This window comes from Stenella coeruleoalba (genome assembly GCF_951394435.1).
Source record: "Stenella coeruleoalba genome assembly, chromosome: 18".
In the NCBI taxonomy this organism is placed as follows: domain Eukaryota; kingdom Metazoa; phylum Chordata; class Mammalia; order Artiodactyla; family Delphinidae; genus Stenella; species Stenella coeruleoalba.
In genome coordinates this window covers 39,061,100-39,074,554 of record NC_137164.1, presented here as the reverse complement: position 1 = coordinate 39,074,554, position 13,455 = coordinate 39,061,100, and positions in this window count along the sequence as shown.

Genomic DNA, 13,455 nt, shown 5'->3' with positions numbered 1-13,455 from the left:
TAGAATGTTAGAATGAAGTTTAGCTAAAAATAACAGACAAGAAAAAAAATGAACAAATAAATCAGGATAGATTAAGCAAGATAGAAATGTATTTCTCTCTCACTATAAAAGAAGTTTAGAGATATGTCCAGGTAAGTTATGGTAGATCCAAAGTATTCACCAGACACCCAGGCTCCCATCTTTTTGTTGCATCATGTTGGTGTATGGCTATGTTTTCAGGTTCATCATGGTCCATTATGACTACTGGAGATGCAGCTATCAGAGCCAAGTTATTGACTGGAAGAAAGAAACAAAACAAAAGGCAAGAAAATAAAAAAAAGGATGTTTAGGTTTAATCAGCTCCCTTCAACCCATTGTCTAACAGGAGGGACAGTCCCATTTATATATCATTAGTCATGTGGTCTCACTTATCCTGTGATGAAGCTGGAAAATGAAATCTTTCCCTCTGATAGGTAACATACTGAGTTAAAAATGAGAGTCTGTTATTAATTGAAACAGGATTAAAAAAAGTTTGTTTTAGGCAGTTAAATTTCTCTGCCACAGTGGAAAACAAACTGGTTATCACTAAGGATCTACCTTTGTGAGACACCAGTTTGGAAGAGTAGAACTGATTTTGGATTAAAGAATAAATGTATCTGTAACCACAGAAGACAGTAAAATGTAGTATGTGTCTTTGTGGAACACATGTTTAAGTGGCCATATTTTCAAATCTTATTTCAATTTTTATTTTATTTTATGTACAAAGAAAAGGAGAAATAACTAGATCGAAACATATTTTATTTGATAGTTGCATATCTGAACATTTGAATGCCACTTTTATACATGCTTTGAAATACCTTAGAATCCAAAGTTTCCCCTTTAAGGAGGGAACCAGTATTTATTATAAGAGTCTTTGTTTTTAGAAATTCTTGCCACATCTTTCCATTAGAGATACTGATTAGGGCAATTTTGCCATATAGGATTTCCCTAAAGTTAAATGTGCTTGAGGATAACTGTAAATGGTACTGTCTTAGTTAGCTTGGACTGCTATAAAAAAAAGTACAGACTGGGTGGCATATAAACAACAGAAATTTATTTCTCACAGTGCTGGAAGCTGAAAGTCCATGCTAGCATGGTCTGGTAAGAAATAGCTCTGGTAAGAAATCTTTTCCAGTTTTCAGATTGCTGATTTCTCTTGGTAACTTCACATGGCAAAGAGCAGAGAGAGGAAGCAAGCTCTCTCTGTCTCTTAAGAGGACACAAATCCCATCCATGAGGGATCCACCCACATGACCTCATTTGATCCTATTTACCTTCCAAATGCCCCACTTCCTAATGCTATCATATCTAAGGGAAAGATTTCAACTTAAGAATTTTTCAGGGACCATAAACATGCAGTCCATAACAGGCACTGAGAAAACATTTACACTAAGCAAGGTATAGAAATGTATCAGGGTATTCTGCTGAGTTTCTTCAAATACAGGGTTTCAGTTCAGAGGAATTACCTCTGAGATGATTAAAGGCCCTTTCTAGATTGTACATCCCTAGTAGACAAGAAAATTCATTTTTGTGTGTGTGTCTCTAGAATCTGGTAGAGTGCTCAGCAATTAATAGGCTTTTAAAATTTGAGAATGGAATAAAAGAATTGGATTCTGGTAGTGAAAGACAGCTGTATAAAAAATTATTCTCTCCTTTGCATAAAATAAAACTAATGATATATGAAATGCAACATGGCTGCTCAGTAATTCTTAAATCCAGGTGTGGTTAGGTCACCACTTCTCATAAATGGAACATGAACAGAAATGATGCGTAAATTCCTGGGCCAGGGGTTTTGAAAGCAAGAGGATTGTGCTCTCTCCTGAATATCTGAAGTAGATATTCTGAGATCATAGAGATGGTGCAGTCATACAATGGAGCAGACCTAGGTCACTGGATCACCACATGGAGAAAATTTACTTCTAAGTAGAACTGCCACATTTGTCTCTTGGCTGAGCAGGAAACAATTTATTGGATTAGACCATTGAGATTTTGGAGTTTATTTGTTAAAACAGCTAACATAACCACTACAAAGGCAAAGATCACTCCCAAAATACAGAATATGTAAGTTAATTTTCTAAGATAATGTGATCTTTCAATAGGGGAAAGTCAGTGAGTACTTATCGAATATGGACTGAAATCCTTCCATGTACTAGCATCTGCAGTTGTATGAGCCATTCTGGAATTTTTCTCACATAGATATACATATATGGAAATACTCTTGTTTAGTAACTGCATCAGTAACTATGAAAGAGAATTATTAAGGCTCTACTTTTAGATACCAATTCTTACATTCCCTACTTTGAGACCCCAAATTGTGTGAATATCTCTTCTAACTCACAGTTTCTAAGATTCAGTATCATTGACATTTTGGGTCAGATAATTCTTTGTTGTAGGAGATTGTCTTACATATTGCAGGATGTTTAGCAGCATTCCTGGTCTCTACTCCATAAATGCCCATAACATCCTGCCATTTGTGAGGACCAAAAATGTCTTCAGACGGGAGATAATGCCAAATGCCCTCTGGGGGTCAAAATGCCTCCTGATTGAGAACCACTGAGATCTGATCTCTTATACATCATTTAATTACTTGCATTTACTTCCCAACTGTAAGTATGAGTTACCAAAAAAGGATGCCTGGGCTTCCCTGATGGCGCAGTGGTTGAGAGTCCACCAGCTGATGCAGGGGACACGGGTTCGTGCCCCGGTCTGGGAGGATCCCACATTCCACTGAGCAACTAGGCCCGTGAGCCATGGCCGCTGAGCCTGCGCATCCAGAGCCTGTGCTCTGCAATGGGAGAGGCCACAGCAGTGAGAGGCCCGCGTACCGGAAAAAAAAAAAAAAAAAAAGGGATGCCTGCTGGATTATTATGCAGCCTGTCTCATTCATTCAAATTGAGTAACCCCATACTAAAACATATTTGTTCCTTTGCACTTAAAAAACTACTAAATTAAAAAAAAATCAATAATAGTGAATCAGTTTACTCTATTTGGGGGTTGATTAGAAAATATATTTAAGTTATATCAATGTGTGGCATGTAGTATGCATTCAAAAAAAAACCTGTTGATAATTTTCTAACTCTCTCCTGAGCTAATAATTCCACCAAAATATATATTTCTTATAGAGAGACATGGTTCATTCAGTTATTCAAGAAATACTAAGTTACTAAAGACAGGATTTATGCTATGTGCTAGAGTCACAAAAGAGAAGAAATCTGATAATCACAATAGTCTCTTGAAACAATTTCCAGAAAGATTTTATTGTTCCATCCAAGTCCTACAAGGCATATAGTGTTATCATAGCCACAAATTTAGATCTATAAAAATAAATGTTTGCAACTGATTCTGCTTAAAAGTCTACACAAAGGGCTTCCCTGGTGGCACATTGGCCTGCCAATGCAGGGGACACGGGTTCGTGCCCCGGTCCAGGAAGATCCCACATGCTGCAGAGCAGCTGGGCCCGTGAGCCATGGCCACTGAGCCTGTGTGTCCGGAGCCTGTGCTCCGCAACAGGAGAGGCCACAACAGTGAGAGGCCCGTGTACCGCAAAAAAAAAAAAAAAAAAAAGTCTATACAAATATTATTCAACAAAAAACTTTGATTTTTGCATTTTATACCCTTGATATTTCATTAGGAATGTAAACAAGAGTATTAATAACATTTCTGAAATATACACATTTGCATAGACAATGGTTTAGCTATCACAATGTATGAAATGGAGATATAAAATATAAAACTTTTTATAGATGTTCATATTGTATGTTTATTGCTTAAATCATATTTGTATTTTGAGAATCCTTCTCCACTTCCAGTGTCCTTCATACAGGACCCAGTGCCAGGATTAACAGCCACAATGGAGGAGAAGCTGTTAAACTCACATAATGAAATCAGGCTGAGGTAACAGCTTAGGAGGTATCTCTGTGAGTGATAGCAGTGACTAGCATTTAGTAGGCCTTCAATGCACATTTGCTGATTGAAGAAGGAATGCTTGACTCTCAGAATCGTGCCTGCCTAAAGAGGATTCTGTGGACTCTGTTACTACCTAGCCCTGCTGCCTGTGTTTTGATAGACAAATAATTTGGTAGCTTCACAACATGCTTTGCTTATGAGTGATGTCTGGAGAATGTAGGACTGCCACTGCCTTTAGAAATCATACTGCTAGTGGGAAAATATAAAAGGACAAGTTAGAAAAACAGTTCTTAATTGTTACTAGAAATAGAGCTTTCCCTTTAGAGCAACATATTCTGAAACAGATTTTGAAACATTTACCTAAAACATAAGGAAATAAATAGATGTTTTCAACCTCTGGGGCATTTTTAGTCCATTTATATTTTTAACCATTCTTTTCTCATTTAGAATAAGAACACTAGCTCCCACCATTCCATAACTGCAATATTTACTCTGGGACTTAAAGTTGCAAACAGTCTCCTTAGCTGCTGGCAGTTTTGTTGATAGATAACCTCTGGTGTTTCAGGACTTGGAAGCTTCACTATTCCCGCACTTGAGGAATTGGTAAGACTCTGCGTCCTTCCACTACACACAAAATTGTTAATTAGCTGATTATCCTCACACCTTAGCTAACACTCTTATCTGAGAATACCTTCTGCTTACACTGGCATGATACAAGAGACAGTACCTTACTCATGGCTTCTCCCTGCCAAGTTTTGATCCCTCAATCCTTCTCCTTCCAGACTAAGCAAAAGTGATGTGTGCTGGGGTTGGGGAGGGATGGGGTGGGGAGGGGTTGTAGAAAAGATGCAAGGTATGCTTACTTTATAGTCTATGTAAGCCTGATCCAGCTTTATGATATTTTCTGAGTAATCACGATCAGATTATAACATCAATAGTATGAGAAAGAGCTTTTTCATGAGATTTTGAACCTGTTTGTTTCTCTCCCTTTTGTTGGGGTGGGTAATGGTAGTAAGCCATTACCCACCCCAACATTACATTACAGGAGGTAATTTCAATCAATGTTATTTTGGTTCCTTTCCTCTTCTAATGTGATGCTTTCCCACTAATCTTTTCAGATCTATTTCTAACACACACACACACACACACACACACACACACTTGTGTGTATATATATATATATATATATGTAGCAATACATAGATATATACACATACAGACAAATCTTGAACAGTTAATGATAAAGTTTCCTCGGTTTTCTCTTTAGGCATCTCTAATCCACAACTTCTCTTTCTTAGACATGCCTAAGGCATTAACATGACATTAAAGAAGTAATAACATGGCATTTACTATATAAATATTAATCTGGGGAAATAAGGAACTATTAGAGTCTATATTCAGGAACTTCATGCTTTCACTTTATCAAATTAATATGTAAGCACTTTAAAGGAATGATTTATGTTTCTATTGGGCAATTTAGCATTCATTTTGAAGCGGAAAATTTATTATCCTTAACATATCTATACTAGCTAAAGTTCAGGTCAACTTTATCTAGCTTGTCAACGTCAGTTTTTTGATAAGTAGTGATCACTTCATCCTTGAAAATTCTGCTTTTGATAAATAATCTCCAGGTAATAATAGTTACTTCTACCACTTCATAAAGATGGTTTGAGTGTGGGGTCAAACTAACTCTTCATTAAAGCAAAGCAGTGAACCAGATGCTTAGAATAAGGATGGTAATTAATCCATGGCCTTGTAGAAGAACAAAGACTCATTTGAAGAAGACATTTATATGCTGGAGCCATTTCTTTTGTTCTTATTTTGTTTTCTATCTCATGGTAATTTAATTCATAAGATATTTGAGAAACATATTGATAATACTTATTATGTGACAGAATATCAGCATTTCAGAAAATCCCCCTGTACCTCAGGGATCGAATTTACCTTTGTTTCTAGTTTTGTGGTAAAATTAAATATACTTACATTTTTTAAAAAAATTATTTATTTATTTATTTATTCATTCATTCATTTATTTATTTCTGGCTCTGTTGGGTCTTCATTGCTGTGTGCGGACTTTCTCTAGTTGCAGCAAGTGGGGGCTACTCTTCGTTGTGCTGCACAGACTTCTCACTGCGATGATTTCATCTGTTGCAGAGCCTGGGCTCTAGGTGCTCAGGCTCAGTAGTTGTGGCACACAGGCTTAGTTGCTTTGTGGCATCTGGGATCTTCCCGGACCAGAGTTCGAATCTGTGTCCCCTGCATTGGCAGGAGGATTCTTAACCACTGAGTTACCAGGGAAGTCCCATACATATATTTTTTTAATCTCATCAAAAGATGGATAATGGGCTTCCCTGGTGGCGCAGTGGTTGAGAGTCCGCCTGCCGATGCAGGGGACGTGGGTTCGTGCCCCGGTCCGGGAGGATCCCACGTGTGACGGAGCGGCTGTGCCCGTGAGCCATGGCCGCTGAGCCTGCGCGTCCGGAGCCTGTTGCTCTGCAACGGGAGAGGCCACAACAGTGAGAGGTCCGCGTACAGCAAAAAAAAAAAAAAAAGATGAATAATGAATTCTACATTGGTTTCATGGATGTGGTCCTTATAAATGTTCACTAACGGATGTCTCCCTATAACAATATTAAAGAAAATAGATTCAATTGAGTTTGGATAAATGTGATTAGGTCAAAATATAAAATTCCATGCACTCATTTGTTGACATGTTAACAAAGCCAAGTTCTAATACTCATTTAATATTTTTGTATAACTTTTTATGTAAAAGAAATAATTTTTTGTGATATATTCCTTTTTTTCCTACTGGACAAAAGGAGAAAATAAAGCAGAGAATATCAAAGTAGTCTGAGAAACACAGTTTCTCATATACTCCAATGAAAAAAACTCATCTCCAAAGTATAACTTTAAGCATTAGAAATTTTCTGAACTAGATTAGCATTGCACACAGCAACTCCTACCAGACAAAAATATCTTTCATTCATTTATTCAACAAATATTTACCATGCACTTCCCATATGCCAGGCACTGTGCTATTTGTTGTGAATGTAGCAGTAAATATTATATGTTGCAAATTAAAAACATCAATGAAAATTCCAAAAAGAGGTCCTTAGAATCATTTACAGAATGCACAGAATGAAGAGCTGACAGAGGAAATTGGGAAATAATCAGAAAGAAATGTAGAAGGAAGGCAAATAATTCATCGTATAAAAAGTATCCAGCAATTTCAAATGCTGCTAGTAGGTCAGGTAAAAAGAATATTAATTTGTCTCTAGTAGTAGTAAGACAGTGTGGGGGAACTTTACTGGAAGAAGTTTTACTGCAATGGTGAGGCAACTATCAAGCTGCTGTCATCTGAGTGAAGGCTGTGAGGAAATGGAGAAAGCCATGGTGTTGAAAACTTTTGAGATGTTTTGAAGAGAAGAAAGCTATGATAGAGGCTAGAGAGCCAACAGATTGAGGGGGTTTAATGGGACAACTTGGTAACTTGATGTTTATACACTAAAAGAAAGAGGTCAGCAGGGAGGGCAAGAATGAAAATACAAAGGATAGAGGGGAAAAAAGACATAAAACTGAGAAGTTGGTAAAGGAGGGCTAAAGAACAGTCTAGATGTAGATTAGAATATTGGTCAGGTGGCAGAAGTAGAGCCTGATCTATTAAATAATTTCTGTTTTAATTCGAAGATTTATTAATTCAGTGAATATGTTATCTACACTATTGAAGATATTACTGAATGTGGGAGAAAAGGGAAGAGGGGAATTTAAGGAGAGTTTAGGGAGATTTATGGAGACTTATGCAAAATATTTAAATAGCTGTTTTAAAGAACAGGAGCAAAAACTGAAGAAGGAATGGTGAAAAGAAGACAAGTCATGACTAAGTTTCCAGGTGAGACTAGGTGTCATAAATCCAAAGTGTCACAAATCCACATCATTTTCAGGCATCTCCAACAGTGCATAGTAGCCAAGTGTGTCTGTAGAGAAGATGGGAAAATATTTTTCAGGTAGTGTGATTAAAGAACAATAAAAAAAGGAATTAGTAAAAAGAAGAGTCAGAGAATGTTTGAAACAGTAGATCAAGAATCTTAGAGATGAGGAAGAAAAAGAGCATGAGAAGGGGAATAAAGAGAGAAAATAGTGTTCAAGGAACAGGAGGACTGTATGAAGCTGAAGAAAATGTGTCTTGATATTAACTGAGATGAATATAAGCTGTTTTTTTGATTTGGAAAAGGAATGTTTCAACTCATTTTAATTGGTTAAAAGTTTCCTAGTGATGATAAGATCCAGTGTAGGAGAATGTTGATAAAAAAGACATTAAAGGTGAAACAAAATCACAAAACTGAAAGGCTAGGGGACTGAATCTTGAAGTCATCCAAAAAGAATTAAGATTGTTTCTCAGTGTGAGAAGTGCTCCAAATAAAATGGATAACCAAGAGAGGTATTACAGCCCATCTGACAGAAGTGACAGCCCAGAAAATGGCCCTTAGTAGAAAATAATTGAATAACTCTTCAAAGTGGATAAAAAGAAAAGAGAAAGGAAATATTTCATAATGGAAAGTTCATGGGATTTGGAATCTGATAGACCTGCATTCTTATTCCAACTCTACCATTTATTGAATACTAGTTCTGTGGCATCATCTGAGTCTTGGCTTTATCAATAGTAAAATGGTTAGTCATTTAGTATATACTTATTGTGGTATTTCTCTGTGCCAGAGAGTGAGTTAAATGCTAAAATACTTATGTCTTGTTTTTAAGATTTTTATCACGATGAAATAAATGAATGTACAGAATTGGATGTGTAAATAAATACATGTTGTTATTGTCTCATTATTGCTCTCATTTCTAAGATCCTATTAGGAATTATGCTCCAGTAATAATATACATATACATACTATCGCCATGTGAAGACACTCAGAAGTTACTAAAATATATCTAAATATTTTCACATTTGAATAAAGTATATGTTTCTAATTCTGTTGAGCATTTTTGACAAGTAAATTCTTACCTACTCTTTGGAGGGTAACATGTCCTAAGATTTTGCTTAATTAAGTTTTTATTTGTAGCTAATTAGTTTGTAGTCATGTACTGTATAGTTATAGCATGTCTGTCTCTTTATTACTGAAGAATGCTATGTGTTCTACTTTATGATTTAAAAAATGATTAATTACATGTTATTATAAACTTTGCTAATATAAATTTTATCTTAATATAAACTGTTTTATGCTTATATAACTATTAAGTTTAAAAGTTACTTATGAAATTCTTTGAAAAGGTTTTTATTTCAGAATAGTAAGTGGCTCTGATGTATTTATAAAAATGTTTTCTAGTTTCTTTGAAATTTAAAATAACTCATGGTTTATGTGAGAAAATATGCAGGTTCTTAATATTTATTGAAATTAAACATAATTCAAATGGTTTCATCATCTATTTTCAAAACAATTGTCATTGTCATGGTGGTGACTATAATATTGCTGAATCCTACGACATCCCAGTGGTACCTTGTAATGAAAAACTGGCCAAATTTTTTTATATTTCTTCTGGCTGGATAGATTGCCTCTTGAAAAAAGAAAAAACATAAGAATTAAAATACTTCTGAGAATAATCTGCTTCCTGCTAAAGCATTTTTCAGTTATTGTTAAACTCAAGCAAACTATTCTTGCTTTTCCAGGTTTACTTGGAGTTATAAGAATTCCCTTTCAGTACTGTGAAAAGTCCTTTACTTATAATTGATCCTGTGACCTCTGGTCTAGACCTGCACTGTGTGGACTGACCACTTCATTCCCTGAAGGCCTTTTGATTGCTCAGGGAAGAGGGCTGGTACTCACAGCCCTTGGTTCCTACATTATAGTTTGGCTGCAGAACTTACAATAATGCCCTTTCTTCCTTTAACCAGCTACTGACTCCTAATCACACCTTTCCACACTTGTTTAAACTGCTATTTCCTGAAATGTGGAGACTATGCAGCTACTATGAGAATGGATGATCACACTTTTGGTATGTTCTCCTTAATTATTTTCAAATTTCCTTCCTAACTCACCCACTTTAGGGTTTACTAAGAGTTACAAAATTCAGAGTGTGGATTAGCATTTTAATTTTACTGAAAAGTACCGGCAGTTTAAAACTTGGATTCATAATGCTCTTCCTTCTCACAAAGAGCCTGTTTTTAAACCTAACATCAATCTACAAAACATAACAAGCAGGATTATATGAAAACACACATGCAGAACATTTTCATCATAACAGATGAGTGGCTCTCAGAGCAGACAAGAACCCATAGGGTATTCACTGCCACGACTCGTCTCTTCAAAATCTTGTCTCTGCTCTACATGTGCAATTTTAGGTCTCACTGCTTCCCAGCATGAGCTGAGATAGAGCCTCTTGCACCTTCTGAATATATTATGCTCATTTTCAACTCTAAGCTCTTTTTTTGTGTTATTGCCCTAAATTTATGGACTACATTTTCCTTCCCTCTCCCTTTTCATATCTTAACTATTGTTTTTTTTTTAAATTTCAGCTTTATTGAGGTATAATTGACAAATAAAATTTTAAACTACTTTTAAGTATGTGTCGTGGTGATTGCATATACATATACATTGTGAAAGGACTCCCCTCAATGAGTTAATTAATACATCCATCACCTCAAATATTTATTATTATTATTTTTTTTTGGTGAGAACATTTAAGTTCTACTCTCTTAGCAAATTTCAATTATGAAATATATGTGTTATCAACTACACTCATTGTGTTTTACATTAGATCCACTCCCACCCCAGCCTCTGGCGACTACTTTTCTACTCTCTGTATCTAAGAGTTTTACTTTTATTTCCTCAGATTCTACATATAAGTTATACCACACAGTATTTTTCTTTCTTTGTCAGACTTATTTCACTAAGCATAATGCCTTCAAGTTCCATCCATACTGTTGCAGATAACATGATTTCCTTATTTCTCATGGTTGAATAATATTCCATTTATCCATTCATTCATTAAGAAACACTTGGGTTGTTTCCATATCTTGGTTATTTTTAAAGATCTAGTTGAGGTGCCACTTCCACTATACTTTGTCAATCTTGCCTACATTGTTTCTTAAGTATTTGTTTCACCAACTAGACACAGTGTTTTTTATTTTTTTCTTTAGGAATAGATATTATCTTACAGGGTTGTGGTGGGGGGTTGGGAAACTTTGGCTAACTCAGAGACCTAGGCACATAATAAGTCCTAAGTTTTAAGAAGATGGTGTATATTTCTACTCCCGTATTCTTATTTCCAACACAGCTAGCAGGGCTGACATTCATCCATTCAAATTTTTTATCTTTCTTTACCTCCATTTCAGTGCTATCACAGAGAGTTGCAATTCTAAATCTCAGCATGCCAACTGTTAGGTCTCACTTTCAGTAAGAAGAAATTCTGCATTTAAGAATGATACTGTTCTTTGAGTGGGCTCATTTCCATTTTCTGTGGCAAAGAGTATGAAATATTGTACCTTCACTGGACAAACATAGGCCATACACAACCTTTTCTTTTCCTGGTCACAGAGGCAGAGGCCTTTGTCTTCCATGATGTGAGCAATCCGTGGACTGTGCCTTGTCCCATTGACCTGATCTGTCAGTTTCAGTTCCTCACCTATGTTCATTCTTGCTTAGGTGAACTGAAGTCTGCTTTCAAGGGAGCAAGGTAGAATGTGAAGGAGCAATAAAAAACTCATGTAGGTTTCTAGCCTAAGCTGAAACTCAACATCAAAAGTTAGAGAAATTCTAGGTTTAATGAATGTTATTGGGTCTTCATTAACAAATGAGTAATTTCTTTCCCTATTTTTCTTTTTTGCACTGATGTCTCTTTAGGGGACTCTGAAAAGGAAAAGTGAGAATTTGTAGGGTAGAACAAGTAATATTCCAAAGGGACTAATAGCCTAACTTCTTAAAGCTACAAGTCTAAATAGGAAAATGAAAAAGGTTTAAAGTAATTTTTAAATGTTGAGTTAAAAAATAATTCAAGCCATAAAGACAACCATTATGGTAAAGACCAAATAATGCTTAAATATATACATTTATACAAGGAAAAAGTCCAGTTTAGAATTTTTAGCAATGATTGTCTGCTTTTATTACCTCCATTTACCTAATTTCTTTTCTTGTTTTACTAATTTATACCAAAATATTAGACACACATGGAGGAAAAATCAAATAATAAAAGTTTGTAATGAAAAACAACTCATTTTATATAGTGCCCTACACCCTGTCTAGTGCCCTAACATGCTTTTCCCACACATTTAGAGGTAGATAAGGTCCTAGCTCTAAAAACATTACTACGGCAATGATTCCGGATTTAACTATTGGTGCTCTATAAGGAAAAAATGTTTAACCTCTAATCTACCCAAACAATAGTCCTCATTCATCTCACATTTAAAGTGTTTTAACATTATACTATGGTATGATTTTTACTTGTTTTATTGATTACTCTTGTAACAATACACAATACTATTAAAATTTGGTTTCTCATTCCATAAAGTTTATATAAATCTTTATTTAAAGATCTCTATAGAAGGATAAGATTGCCTGTCATTTTCTTAGTCAATAAATATGTATTGAGTAGCTACTATATGCCAAGCACTGTTTAGTCAAAGAGGGTTCAGCAGAGAAAAAAACTGGTAAACAAAGAAATAAAAATGCCCCTGTCCTCAGGGGGCTTTCAGGCTAATATAATTTAATAGCTTCAAATTTCATGTCATAAATACTGTGTACTTGAATAATATTTCAAGCATCAAGGTCAAATGTAATATATTTTCCTATTCTCCATGAATTGCTCAAAAATTTGCCATACTCCAATTTACTAAATGTTGAATGTTTTTCTTCAGTTGTTTGCTTTTGTAGAAGTGTCTAATTATTTTTTATTGTTGATTTTTAAAAAAATGCCTTCAACAAATCCTACTATTAGCCACATCATAGTTATAATTTATACAAAATGGAAAACTCCCCCTCCCCCTTTCCCCAACTATCTTTAAACAGCTTTTTAAAGTATGGACTTATTATTGTGCAGGATTGTTGCTTGGATATATTTTTAGAATCAATGTTTCCTGAATTCCCATATCTAAAGAGTCAGTTTTGCATGATTCCTCCTTGAACAGGGTTATGGTAAACGGAAGGAAGCATGCAGGGTCTTTGAAGATGTTGTGTTATATTTCTCCATCCTGTTGCTGATGATGTGTGTGTGTCCAGTTTGGGAAAAGATTGCTCTAGACACTTTTAGGAAAATATAAATAAAAAAACAAAATCTTATCCCAACACAGAAATTGTCTCCACTTTTATTGCTGAATAAGCTTTAAACCAGAATGTGATGCACATTACAGGAAATTCACTAAAGAGATTGTAAACACAGAAATTTCACCCTTTTATGTAGTCAAGGAGACACAACCCATTACAAACAAATTTTCAAGATAAACAATAAGTAGTCCTCAAGTAAGAAATCTTGACAGCACTCTATGCAACACATAGTTCACTCTAAATTTACCCAGTAATTGGGGTGATCATCTATGTT